The sequence below is a fragment of the Larimichthys crocea genome, chromosome X (genome assembly GCF_000972845.2).
Source record: "Larimichthys crocea isolate SSNF chromosome X, L_crocea_2.0, whole genome shotgun sequence".
NCBI classification, from domain to species: Eukaryota; Metazoa; Chordata; class Actinopteri; family Sciaenidae; genus Larimichthys; species Larimichthys crocea.
In genome coordinates, this window is record NC_040020.1 from 36,362,898 (window position 1) to 36,374,757 (window position 11,860).

Here is an 11,860-nt window from a genome sequence, read left to right on the forward strand (position 1 = left end):
ACTATCAATCTTTTGGCGGGTTTTGCAAGCTATCAACTATAGCAACAGAGTGCGAGTGTTGTTGATGTTCTGTATTAATAATTTTAGAGAGTTTGCGTCTAGCCTTGGTGACTCCATGGTGAATATACTGAGACTTTGTTTGTAGGGGTTGTGGTGAATTTGGAGTTTAGTTTTTCTCCATTTAACGCTCTGCTTTCCTGAATTCTGTTTTCAATGCCTTGACCGTCATAGTGTTCCTCCATGGTGATCTCTGTCACTCAGGTCATCTAGTGTATAATTGGTGTGCACAGCATCCATGACATTGAGATTTTCCAGTTGAAATTATCCAGGAGTTCATCAATGTCTCTGCGCTCACGTTGGTGACATTGCTATAGCCTCCATAACTTAGCACTAGTACGTCATTTATGTACCTTTTCCTGAACAGACCAGAGGTTATCTGATGTTTGGAATTTCTGTAAGTCACAGACACACAGAAATGATCAGAAAGAGCCAGTCCTTAACACAACAGAAGAAATGTCAACACCTTTAGAGATAACAGATCTAGAGTGTGTCCCCGAGTGGTGTGGGCCCGACTGTTGGACAAGCCAAAGGTGTCAAGTAGAGAACAAAGTCTTTGGCTAGTACCTGTTATTGTCTATGTGATGTTAAAATCCCCAGAATACGATTAAAAAAGTTGTAGTCAGTCAGATAACTGACAATCAGATCAGCAACTCATCAATAAATTTTCCTTACTAACGTGGGGTCTATAAATGAGAGAAAAAGGACTTTGTTGGGATCAACCCTTCATTAAAAACAGAAGATTTCAAAAGAACTAAATCACCAAATGTAATGGTCCTGCATATGAAATACTGATTTGAAAATGGCAGCAACACCCCCGCCCTTCTTGCCACTTCGACTCTTACTCATGAAACTGTAATTTGTTGGTGCTGCCTCATTAAGAATGGTAGCACAACTACATTCAGTCAGCCATGTTTCACTAAGAAGTAAAAAGTCTAGATTATAGGTCATAATCATGTCATTTACTATCAGTGGTTTGTTGGCTAGTGATCTGATATTGAGTAGGGCTATCCTTGTGGGGATAACAGGAGACACTGGTAAGTTTTGTGGTTGACATGCTGTACTCAATAGATTGGCAGATTTAAATGAACCCTTTTTATTTCTCATCAGTTTAACCACTTTTCTGTTACCTGTCATCACAGGGATTGAGAAGGGTATCTGAACTCCATAGGGCCCTGACTTTTCCTGGTGAAGATTATTTATATCAGTATTGCCCCCTGTTGGGGCTGGGGGCGACTCCACTTGTTGGGGTGAGAATAATGATGTTGCCGATTCTTTCTTGGTCTGCTGTCCTCCCTGTTCAGTCCTTATCTCAGCGCCCTCACCAGAGCGCCGCCTTATCTGTTGTTTTGGATTGTCTTGTCTTTGGTCCTTGGCAGTGGCTGCTGGTGTCTGATGCAGAAAATAAAAAATGTTGGAGCTGGACAGACTTTGGTTCAGAAAAGGCTGAAGGCAGCAAGATTTCTGAGATAAACAGAACAGTGTTGTGTAATGACAATTTACTGAACCAAAAAGTGCCAGGTTTCAAGTGAGACCCACAGCCTCGAGGTTATGGAAGCAGTCAGTCAGTCAGTAACATGTTTGACTCAATGTTATATAAAGTATGTTAAAAAAAGATTATAGTAAAACCTGATTAAACCTGATACACCTTTATGTGTACGTATCAACAGATACAGTGCTGCAGTTTAACCTCACACAGCTTTGGTTCGTCAGACAGGTGACAGTTAAAAGGAAATACCTGAATAAATGAGTGAAAACAAACTGAATGCAAATGATTCCAAACAGGTTTGAAAATGATGTCAATCTCATGTTGTGACAACCCAACTGAACACCTACAGATGCTAGATTTTGGAGCAGCATGTTAAAATGCTGCTCATCCCTCTGATTCCTCATATGACGAGCACTGACATTTGTTCTGGAGGCACATTATGACCCAGCTCACACAGGGTGAGCATTTTCAAACAATGACATAAGCCATGTTGTGACTTGTAGTCCCTTGTGCAGACCATGCTCCAAAATCAATGGATCTTACAGGCTCCATTTTGCATGTCCAGTTTGTAACACACGCCTTTTTTCACTATGATTGTTTCTGATTAGGTATAACAAATGATATGCTATTCAAATTTAATTAATTCAAAGTCTTAAGCCAAGCCAAGATAACCCTGACAACATCACTATGGTATCATCTGTTTGTTTGTTTCTAAAAAACATGACAGCAACACAGACCATATCATACAGCTGTTGACACAGGTTCTGTAGTCTTTCTAATGCTGGTACTGAACTGAACTGCATATGTGAAATCTTCTATATAAAAGACTCAAACCAGAGCGGTCTTTAAAGCAAGTCACTTAGCTGTATAGTGACTTCTTTGGAGCAGCTCAGTAACTAATGAATGTCGTGTTTTTCTTCAGCCTATCTGTTCCCCTGTGTGTGCCCCGCTCTCAGCTCTTTGTTGTGTTAACACAGACGTGTGGGCTCGTGGAGCAGCTGAACACTGAGGGGACAGAGAAGAAAGAGCCTATCAAGCCTCCTCCTCTCACCACACTCAAAGACAATGATGCCAGCTGATGCCAGCTGCCTGCCTGGCAACCAGCCTGGCTTGTGGCATGTAATTTGGAGGAGAAGAAGATTTATAGTTGACCACTGAACCAAAGCCGGGTTTGCCTGGCTTTATTTTGGTGTTCTGAACAGCCAGTCTGGTTGGATTAACAAGTGTCTGACAGATGACATTAAAACATAAATCATATGAAGCAGATTGGAAGAGGACAGGATCTTTGACCGTGAACATTATTTAAAAATACAATATTTAGTGTATACTAGTATAGTATAGTTTGTTTGTTTTTTAATTTGATGCTTGAAAACATTCCAAAAATGTTGTGGAATGCAAACACTTGTTTGAAGCTTCTACAGGTTCACTGTATTAGGATCGGAATGAAATGAAATGTATGAAAGGGGCATCCTTAAAATGTTAAGCTTGTGCTTAGTTAGAGTGCTGAACCCACAACACAAACACAAAATCTAAAATAGGATGAGAAGGTTTATTAACAAAAAAGGTGCAACAAAAAACACAGTGGGGGAAAGGGGGAGTGAAGGGAGTCCAAAAAGATTCTTCAAAAAGTTATGTTTAGAGATGGTAAGATGTCTGGTTACCGATCAGGTTACTACAACAAAATGGCGGACTCGGGAAGAATGAACCGGAGTTATATATGTACTGGAGTTTGATGAGTTGATGAGTTGTAGGTGTGGATCAGTGGAGGAGTGGCAGGAGAAATTAGGTCAGCCAAGCCCAGCCTGCACAGACAGGGAAGACAAGGGGTACGGTCGAATAGTCAAAAAATGACCTCATAAGTCCTTTCCTAACCTCTTTTCCTTGACCTCGATGGAAAACGTCACAAGGTCAAGGAAAGATGTGAAGGAGAATTCCTAAGGTGTTAGGAGAAGACAGTCAGACTGCTCTTACACTAGACTACATCATCATGCGACAGTGAATGTTATTGACATGACCTGTAGTAAAACTACAAAGTCCAGATGATGGACTACAAAACGCTCATCTGAGATACTTCTTCCTGTGAACTCTTATCGTGTTGCTTCATGCAGGAAATATAAACATGGACAACCTGGTGAAAAACGTGACTTCATTATCAACGTCAGAGTTCAAATAATAAATGAATGTTGTCCACCGGTCACAGAAGTCAAATGAACTGTCACAGTGAGAATGGTCGCTCACCCTCCTGCCCACTCATATAGAAACATATTAGCAAGTTATGGGGAAAGATGGATGATTGATAGTCATTAATAATCTGCAGGACGCTGGATGTCTGTCAGTTAGAAAAAGTTTTTACTCTGTCAAAAAAGCTCCACAAGTCGTGATCACAGTTTTTATATCACATCGTCATGTCTGTTGACACACATGCGCTCTCTCTGCTGCCGGCTGCATCACACTGTTTAAATAAACTGATGTTTTTATGTCTGGTTGTGAATGACCTTTTTTTTGTTGTTGTTGCTGCAGCAAGGAATTGTGGGTGGACATTATCTCATTTCCTTTCATAAAGGATGGTCTGATGTATCCAGATGTGTAAGGAGATAAGAAAGGAATCACTAACACTCCTTTCCTCAACAGTTAGAGAATTCAAACTCACGTGCACCATAACATGAAAGGCCCGGTCATTAAGAAGTAAGGACAAAGCAAGGTTCAACACTTTGTGAGAAACTGCAAGCAACAGTTTAAGAACAACGTTTGTCAAAGCACAGTTTCAAGACGTTTGTAGTTTCACTATCTACAATTCATAAAATTATTAAAAGATTCAGGTTCAGAGAACTCTCTGCATGTAAGGGGGGCTGGCTGAAAACCAACATTTAATGGCTGTGACCTCTGATCCCTCAGGCAGCACTGCATTAAAAACCTGCATGATTGTATAAAGGGTATTTAACGGACTGTACTTATATAACACCTTTCTAGTCTTCCAACCACTCAAAGTACTTTTACACTACATATCGCATTTTATCGGCATCAGTTTTAGAAGTTAAACGTTCATTTACATTCACACATCGATGGTGCAGTAATCTGGGGTTCTTCGACATGCAGACTGGAGAAGCCGGGGATCGAACTGCCGATCATCTAATTGCTGGATAACCCGCTCTACCTCCTGAGCCACACCACCTAGGCTCTACGTGGGCTCAGATTGTGGTGGCAAATGTAGCCATTACACTGTTCACCCATAACTGATATCAATATACAGTTTACAGATTGCAACTTTTGAAGGCAGGCTAAAAAAGGATGCCCAGGGATGAACTATCATGTTTTAAATAACAAATGGAATATGTATATACAGTAGCACTGCTAAAGAGTAGAGCGTAGGGATGCTGTTTAATTTGCTGCAGCCAATCAGCTAATTGGCTATCTCACCTGCAAAATTAGGTTAGAGGTGTACCTTTCCAGAATGAATGTTTGTTGGGTGGCTCGTTCAGCAGGCTGAAGTGCAGAACAAGAAGTGTGTTCATGTTGGAAAGTAGATAAGACAGACTTAAAAAGAAAAGCTGGGTTGTTGTTCAAACTCTTGTGTTGTCTAGCAGGATGCTGTCTGGCTGTTAGTCAGTGTGACCATCTGTTCTGCCTATGATAGGTCCAAATGAAAGGTTTGTATTATCTGTACCCCACTGTGACAAGGCTGCATGGTAAGCACACTTGCTCATAGTTCTATAAAACCACAATCTACTTTCTTGCTTGTGTCTGAATTAAACATTTTTCAGTTTTGGACAGAGCCAGGCGAGTTGTTTCCTCCTGCTTTCAGTCTCTATGTTAAGTTAGGCCAAACACATCCTGACTCCAGCTATGTTCCTCACACACAGACATGAGACTATGTATGAGATAATAGATATCAATCTACTTTAAGAAAGATGGTTAATTGGTATATCCCAAAATGCAGAACTTTTCCTTTAATGATCATAATGTAGACCAAAGCATCAATGTCAAAGTTTGTGAACACCCCAAGCAAACTTGTCATTTGTCTGATAAAGTAATGCACACTAACGGGTATCTACTCAGAGCTTTCCCGCAGCAGGTGCTGCCTTTGTCTTTCCACCAAAGATCCCCTACAGTAGACCACATGGCCTCATCAGCTTCACTCTGAGTGTCTGTCAGTGGCTGTATCTATAAATATAACTCTGTGGCAGTCTGCTCAATTATGCTCTGCCTGTCTCTATCAAATGATGTACTCCCATTATGCTGAACTCTATGGGGCCAGGTCCTTGCAGTCACTGAGGACATACACAACACACATCTGAGGGGCAGATTCTGCATTAAATGCAGTAAGTAACTCCCCTGTTACTACTATACTCTCATATGATGCATGTTGTTTAGATGTTTAGATACACAGTACTTAAGATATCAGATAATCTGCATCTGACTCATTTGTTAGGGGTTGATCATATCAGAATGCAAAGTGGCTCATTGCAAAGTTGTGTATATTAAGTTGTCTGCCCTTCTGGAGCATACCTAAAGGAGGACCTAATATGCTAATTTCTACTTCTATACTGTTGGTCTGAGTCGCCACTAGCTTTGTATCATTCACTCTTCATAAACATCCTTATCTTTCATGGAGCCCACTTTCATCTGATTGGCCAATTCTGCAGAGGCCTGCTGAGGGGCATCAACTCACTGGCTGTTTTCATGCTGTGCTCAACAGCATTACAGCCTTACTACTACTTTAGCTACTAACTGTAGCTGATTTTAGCTAGTGAGCTATGCAGCTAGCCCAGCAGTCTTAACTTTTTGACAAACTTTTTGATATTGTATCTTTTCTTTCCTCAACCAGCTCAAGCATTCTGATTTTCCCATACTCATCATCTTTCTTTTTTTTTTTCAGCCCATTACCCCATGGTTTAAGCCAAGCTGTGCTGTCTCTTTGTTTCCCCTACACCGATCGATCTGACATGGCCTGGCCTCCAGCAGCATAAAGGCCATCAAAATACATAGGGACCCAGTACAAACTGACTGGCTTAAACAATACCAGCAACAATACCACCACACACGGACAATACAGGCCAGACAGATTTCACTGAACAATGCAATGCTGCGATGTGACACACACACACACACACACACACTAGCTAACAGACCCTGCAGTGAAGTAGGCCAAATGATTCTTTGTTCATCAGAGTAGAGTTATTTGCATTACATTACACACATCATGGTTCTTCTAATTGATTTACAGCTGGAAATCAAGTGTTCAAGTTTTAAAAAACTCCAAACCTTTTAAAACTTGAACTTTACATTCAAGTTTACAGTTTACTTTTGATGTTTTTGCATTTGACCATCTTGATAAAAGTTGGATTAAGCGTTCACAAAGAAATCTAACGTGAATATCATTCTAAACTTCTCTGATACTGTTTATGGATGGATGAATTTACATTTTGCTGAATATCACTGTGTATGTCATGAACTGTTTGCTTTAACTCTTAGATGCTGAACAGATTTAACTATAAGCCATGTAAGCTTGGTATAGCTTTGTGTTCAGAACACTGAGTCATTATCATGAGTATAGTGTACATCACCACAACTCAGATTTGTATAATATCCCTGGATTAGTATTAAAAACAGAAGGCACGTTGGATTGTGCAGGATTGGTACTGAGGAAACCGACCACACGGCTGGCCATAATAAGCCAACATGAAGTATGAAGCAGTACAGTACTAACAAATGCAAACTGTATCACCATGTATTACACAAACTATACTCATTGCATTATTCATATACATTATTGAAAATAGAGTTATAATTTCTGCCACATTCTATAATTAGATCCCTGTAAATCCGAAAGACTGAATTTTAAAACACATTTTTTCTCTAGTTTCACCATCAGCCCAAAATGTCCACATATATAAGAAGACAAATATAATGACATTTCTTTTAGTGCCCCCCTTTACTACGACTTGTACTAGTGAAAAACACAACAGCTTTATTTATTTCAGATACAGTAAGATGACATACAATTTCAGTGAAGCACCTGCTTCTCTGTCTGCACTATGTGGACATCTGGTCCATTCACCAAACCAGGACAGTTTATTGTGGGATGTATCGCTGATGTTTCATGTTTTACATCTCAATAGAGAGAATTGCCCATCTGCTTTTTTGATAAGGTTTGGTAATACTTAATCCATGTTACTGTATATTTGATAGCCTTCTTGTCCCTTTTAAAGTTAATGTTTCACATATAAGAAGTATGATGAGCCATAAAATAATGATGTCCAATCTGATTCAAAGCAACATATGTATAACCTTCCTATAATAAACTGACGGATTTCTCACATTATGTAACTTTTTGCTCCGGGTACAATCACTTACAAGAAGTACGTAACGCTTTATGTGCACACCACCAAATATTTCACAGATTTTGTACTGTGAGCTCTGAGCACCATGTCATGCCAAGCTGGACAAGCGGGCAATGTAAGTGGTCTCATCAGACTGTATGAAAATAATGAGAAAGGAGAAGAGACCGAAGAGAAATAAAAAATGTTTGCATTTTGTGCAATTAAATTAAAACCTCTTAAAAGCTTTTCAAAGCCAAACAAGACCCAGTTTAATATCTCTGAAGGCCTACATACACAATATCTGTGTTAAGCTTTTCACCCTGTGACACACCAGATCAGCTGTTAAATAAACACACTCCCACAGTCACACACACACATGTACATGTCTGATGCAGGTTAAGACAACAACACAGATTAAATGCATTATTCACTGACTGGCTCTTATTTAGTATTGTAAAAGGTAGACTTACATCACGTCTGCTTGTGTTCACAGTAGTCTTCCTTTCTGCAGACCTCTGTCCAGTCAGGACAGTCCTGACTGACTCAACCCCATTTTTCTCCATGCACATGGAAACACAGAGATTTACACACTCTGGAAAGCATTTGGAAAAAAGCTCCATCTAGGTGAGAAAAAAGTATATTTATCTCACAAGATAAAGATGTTGTGTGGTGACCACAGACCATTACAGACATCTACCCTTACAGGTGTGCAGTAGCCAGGAATATTCAAGTGTTGTCTGAACTGAGGATGGCAGTTGACTGACCTCCCCTCCCCCCTCAGTTCAGTCCTGAACACTGAAGAGGTCTGAGTAGCTGAACAGACAGACTCATGTCCGCTGTCACACACAGCAGGTTTAAGTGTCCTTCATAGCTGACATGAAGATGGAGGCCTTGTGTTGACATTTCAGCCTTCATACAGCATATGACACATTTTGAACAACCTGTTATAAATCACACATTAAAAAAATTCACATAATTTATATTCTCATTTTCTTTTGTCAGTTTTGATTACTATAGTATGACCTAGTGGAGACCTACATGACCTGCTGCACTAATGCATCCTCCCACTGGCCCTAGCAGCTGAAGGGGAAGTGTGAGGACGATTAAAAAAAATAAATAAATAAAAAAAAAAAAAATATATATAATATATATATATATATATATATATATATATAATATATATATATATAATAGATATATATATATATATATATATAGGGCTGTCAATAGATTAAAAAAAATTAACTATTAATCGCAAAAATTTCTGATAATAATCGCGATTAATCTATCAATAAATGTATCATAAATTAACATGCATTTTTCTGAGACTGAAGCTATAAGAAATTATTTATGTAAAAATGAGCAAATTAATGTAGATAAAACACAGATAAAGTATATGAAATTCATTCATGTTATTGGCTTAAGGTGGCAATATGCACAGTGCAAACAGAAAAAACCAGAATGAGGAAATATACTGAGGAGTGCCACACTCCTGTAGTGTAGACGGGTGTTTGTTTTGAGGTGATATGTAAAGTCAGGTTACTTCTGTGGAATTTAAATTCGGCTTTGCAAACTGTGCAAAATTGCCTTGTTTTGTCCAACGAGCTGTCGGCCAACTTTTTAAAATGAATGTTCCCCCTAAAGTCCGTCCTATCCGCCATAGATCTCCTTTAGTTAGGATAGATCATAGACATATATACATAGACTCTCCTTTAGTTAGGATAGATCATAGACATATATACATAGACTCTCCTTTAGTTAGGATAGATAATAGACAAACACATAGAGTCCTTTAGTAGGATAGATCAAGACATATACAAGACTCTCCTTAGTTAGGATAGATCAAGACAATATACATAGACTCTCCTTTAGTTAGGAAGATCATAGACATAATACACATAGACTCTCCCTTTAGGTTAGGATAGATCATAGACATATTACGAGACCTCCTTTAGTTTAGATAGATCATAGACACATAGACTCTCCGCTTTAGTTAGGATAGATCATAGACAAATACCAGACTCTCCTTTAGTTAGGAGAGATCATAGACATATACAGAGACTCTCCTTTAGATAGGATAGACATAGACATATAGACTCTCCTTAGTTAGGATAGATCAAGAGACATATATACATAGACTCTCTTAGTTAGGATAATCATAGACAATAATACATAGACTCCTCTTTAGTTAGGATAGATAATAGACATATATACATAGACTCTCCCTTTAGTTAGGATAGATCATAGACATATACATAGACTCTCCTTTAGTTGATAGATCATAGACTATACATAGACTCCTTTAGTTAGGATAGACATAGACATATCAGACTCTCCTTTAGTTAGATAGATCATAGACATATAGACTCTCCTTTAGTTAGGATAGATCAGAGACATATACATAGACGCCTCACTGAGCAGGTTGGTCCGTTCTGCGATACGTTAACGTGTCGCCATATTGGATGTGGCGATCTGCCCGTAAACTAAAACAAGCAGGGCGGTTTTAGCTGTGGGCAATTGTGGGCGACCGCCCAGGGGCAGTCTCCGTGAGGGCTTTAAGTTATGCCTCTTAACACCCATTCACACACACACTATATATCTGGGAAACAAAGCTCTACTTTGCCACATCCAAAATGGCGGCCGCCACCGGAAGTAAACAAAACCGCGTTAATTGCGTTAATTTTTTTTTAACGCGTTAATTCTTTAAATTAATCGACAAAATTAACGCGTTAATTTTGACAGCACTAATATATATAGATATATATATATAGATATATATATAACATATATATAGATAATGAAGCCATTCTGTGATGTTGGAGGTGTGTGTGTGGGTGTGCCTACAATAAGTGTAATTCTAAGCAATGCTTATTTGAAAAATGTTTCTGTCTTGTATCTCTACTACTTGATCTGGCTACAGCTCAGGCAAAACTGGACTTCAAACTCAAGCCTCAATTCTAACCTTCGCTGCTTTTAACTGCAAATGATAGCAAGTAGTTACACATGGGTGGAGTCTCTGTTCAGATTATGAGATTCATATCCAAATTTCACTTGGGAACTGATTAGACATTAACAGTTAGAGCTTTAGACCCACCAGATCCTTAAAGACTGTAAGAGTTGTATGTCCTTACATTGTAGTGGCATAATGGTGTATTTCATATTACAAGACTTCAAAATGTATTTTTAAGTGAAGTTAAAATATTTCTAACATTGTGTTTGAGTATGGTCGGTCTGTTTAACTGCTGTCCTTAAGAGGGGAAACATGAGAGTGATGTAAACTCCAGCAGCCCTCTGTCCCATTGACCCTCCAAAGCCCTAATGATGAGTTTCAGATAGTTCCCTCCATATGTCCAGATTCTGTGGGAAACATGTGATCTGCCTCTATCCTCCCTCTCTACTTTGAATCAAAATCAGGCCCTCCTCCACCCCTAACTCCATGCACACAGTGTTTCTGTCCAAAGCTCGGAACTGTGGGAAGCACACGTAGATTTATTCTAGATTTCTTGCCTGTCCATGGAAAGAATTCTGAGAAATCTGATTTTACAATCTACAAAGTCAATATCCAGATTTCATCCACACATTTAGCCAAATATTTAGTTCTAGAAGCATGGTGACATAGTGCCTTTGCTACTTGCACAGCTTCTTAGTACTAACTTGTAATAGTAAACTATAGCAAGGTAATGGCTAACCAGCCAGGGCATACAAGCACAACAATGGGTTCCCAAGCTTCTTTCTATTGTCTCTGTCTTGGGCTGTTTACTCCCCCCTGGCATTTTGTTCTCAGGATTGTTCATCATTTCATTCAGAGTAGGGTTATTGAAGAGGAAAAAAGCTTGCAGAGTTAATGAGGACATATTTACAAACTATGTCTTGTTGTGAAGCAGTTGGCTTCAGTAAAACTGGATGCTAACACACAGCTAAAAGCTCTGATCGTTCCCTCCATTCTGGACTTGTCAGCTCTCTGTTCCCTCCAAAGTCATTACTGTGACAGTCT